The sequence below is a fragment of the Dendronephthya gigantea genome, unplaced genomic scaffold (genome assembly GCF_004324835.1).
Source record: "Dendronephthya gigantea isolate DGI-Jeju-01 unplaced genomic scaffold, DenGig_1.0 000276F, whole genome shotgun sequence".
Lineage (NCBI taxonomy): Eukaryota > Metazoa > Cnidaria > Anthozoa > Malacalcyonacea > Nephtheidae > Dendronephthya > Dendronephthya gigantea.
The window spans coordinates 4,726-7,953 of record NW_021163286.1 but is presented as its reverse complement, the minus strand read 5'-3'; the positions used below and the strand labels follow the sequence as shown (position 1 = coordinate 7,953).

General features: G+C 33.5%; 1 long non-coding RNA gene across 1 annotated transcript; it reads right to left on the bottom strand.

Annotated features, from left to right (window-relative positions):
• Positions 1–2,062: 2,062 nt before the first annotated feature.
• Positions 2,063–2,918, bottom strand: LOC114541227. The gene is made up of 3 exons (XR_003689206.1): positions 2,835–2,918; positions 2,355–2,429; positions 2,063–2,134 (listed from the first exon to the last, which is right to left on the bottom strand). It is a non-coding gene; the product is annotated as an uncharacterized LOC114541227 (long non-coding RNA).
• Between the last annotated feature and the right edge of the window lie 310 nt (positions 2,919–3,228).

Genomic DNA, 3,228 nt, shown 5'->3' with positions numbered 1-3,228 from the left:
TTGTAGCCATTTGTCCTAAATAGCAATTTTTCCCTTATATGAGATGTCAGATTTTGAAAGCTAAATTCTTTAATATTGATTTGCTAGACTTGAAATTCAGTATGAATGTTCAAAAGAGATTGACAAAGGATACAACAGAATATTATCCCAGCAATTCATTTCATTGCGTTCAAAAAAATTCAAAACAATTGTCCAAAATAGCAATTTTTTGCTTATATGAGGTGTCAGATTTTGAAAGTTAAATTCTTTAATATTGGTTTGCTAGATGTCAAATTGAGCAAGAATGTTTAGAAGGGATTGATAAAGCATACAACAGAATATTAGACCAGCAGTTCATTTCTTTCATGTGAAAAAATTTGAAACCAATTGTCCAAAATAGCAATTTTTCCCCAGCTAACACAATTACGTTGTAGCAACGTTGTACGAACGTTTGCCGAACGTACACACTATGTTGTAATTAACGTCGGGTCCTTCGGTCGACGTTTGGACATTTATACAACGTTCTCATAGCACGTTTCTGGAACGTTCCAACAAAGTACAGTGAAGGTTCACTTAACTGTTGGTATGAAACGTCCTCATTAGTTTGAAAGGCATTTTTCAGACAAGTCCTTGAATTATCAAATTTCATGCAATATATGCATGTTAAAAATTTTTATCTTGCTTAAATTATTGGCCAACAATACAACATGATGTACAGGATAGAATGCAATTTATTTAAATAAAACTTAACTGTGTATACATGTATAAAATTAATACGAATCAAACCATTTACAATATTCTGTATTATATATATGTATATCATGCCAAAAGGCCTATCTACATGATGCGATTAGTCGTATGCGATTCTTATATCGGCGTATGTATTCGAGTAAATACGCGTGTAAAGATGTCAAATTTTAAATTTCGTTTTAATAAACTGAGGAACAGAAACACTGGCATCAGCAATCGTTTTCATACGTCTGGATAAGAATCGCATACCACTATAATCGCATCGTGTAGATAGGCCTTAGATAAAATGTACACCATAAAATAAGTTATGCACTTCCTTGCTCCTGGTTTCTACGATCCTGCAAAGAAAAAAACGCAATAAATGTTAGGTATATGTTGTACATATAAGCCCTTCAAATTTATGGTAATATGTCAAACATTAATTAGAGTCTATAGAAGATAATTTTCATATACGGACCATAAGACGCCCGTCTCCTGTATATGTAGTTTGCACTTTACTAGTGGCTAGTATTAGAGTTTAGAAATTCGATTGTGACAAAGATTGTGAAGAGGTCCGCATTGCTGTAATGCGAGCCTCGTACTCTAGCAATTAAAGGTGAGTTATAGTTACCTTGTATCTAGAGCCACCGGATTTCTGTGGAGCATGCTTCAAATACTCTGCAATTTTTTCCTCGATGTCTATTTCACTTACACCTTTGTGAACACGTAGACAGGCCTCTATAATTGAACTAAAAAAAAAAAGTATAGCTAATTATCAGAAAGGGTTAATAGCAATGAGCCAGTTGTTCGAAAGGTGTATCAGCACTAAAGCACCTGTACAGTACATGGGTACATTCATCACCAAGAAGAATACATTATAATTCATTATTTCCTGGTAAAGCCTGGCATAAATATCATGGGCCAAACAATAATGTACAAAGATACTATGCTATACTTACTGATAACAATTTTCGAGACAGCAAGTTCTTTAAATGCCCGCTTTGCTTTTCTCCTCTTCAGACTATATAATGACAACAGCTTGTTTGTTCCGAGCTTAGCCAGGATTCTTCTTGTGCTAACACCATGGTTATGGCCACACAGAGCAAGGAAGAATTGTAACTAAAAGTGAAATATTTATATTAATTAATTTATCGTGAACAAAAACAGTACGTGGCAGAACAAATGGCAACCCAGGGTGTCTGCAGTATGCTCATTACCATTTTTTTCCTAGCATCTTCATCTGCAAGTCGATCATTAAGGTTTTCCAATTCCTAAACTGAGTCCAGAGGATTGGGAATAATATCCTCAAGCATGTCATTTCCACTAACACCTCTTGTGGCACCAAGTACTACCTGCAAAATTGATAATGCTTCTTCTTGTTTTTCAAGCATTATATCAAGCTTCGTCAGAACAGATCTTTGAAAGCCTAATGACATTTTAAATGTATTTATACTATTAATTATGTAACTTTGTTAGGAATGGGTGACCAGCTTTCTCGATATTGGGAAATGACTGGCCACACCAGAAAACATACATGCACATAATATTAAATTATCACATTACGTGCATATAATTGAAACAACATATCCTCAAAACAAAAAATCAGACAAGATCTCATGGACTCTAAAGAAACCACACCAACTTACTGTCGTGATCCTGATGTAGAGAGTTGCGATTGCCTGATTTTGGTGTTTCAAAAGAGTCTGTAGTTGCACCAGAACCTGACAATTGAGAAAGAAAATTACTGAAAATGCAAAAAGTTATAAATATGACTCTGAACAATATAGCGCAATGTTCTAGAATATATAGTACCCATATGTACACTGACCATGTTTTATGACATATAAAACACTCAGCTTTGTCTCGTGTTATATATGTGATAAAAAACATGTGTTTTAAATAGTACTTAAAATTTTATCATAGCTTCACAACATGACCCGTTATCGCAGCAAGAAAGTGTTCAGTAGGCATAAAATATGCAACATTAAGTTGAGCACATTTTTTTCTCCTTCCAGCTATGTCCAGATTTGAAATAGTGATTTCTTCTTTAGTAACTGTTTGAGAAAGACTACCACTACATAAAATATTTCTCTTTGGTAAAGCATAATGAAATCAAGTATACATACTGTAATGCTGGCTTCTTTCACATGAATTCCTATTGCCTTCAGGAGTTTCAGCAGCTATTTGATAAAAAATAGCCTCAGGCTGGCCTAGCAAAAGCAAATATATTTCACAATTCGCATATGAATTAATGACTCAATACACGTACATACACTGTACAATAAAAGCAGAAAATCAAATGGAACATTCTTACTTAATTACGTAATTACTTGAATTAAATACCAATATTTTAAAATATATTATAGTCATACAACTATTCAATATTAATGTTACAGCATACAGAATAATAAAAAATGCCAAGTATATGATGTAGTCATGCTGTAGGATCTATTATGGTGCATTCTTATAAAGGATCTATATATTATGGTGCAACAAAAATTTGTTTCAGTTTTAACAAGA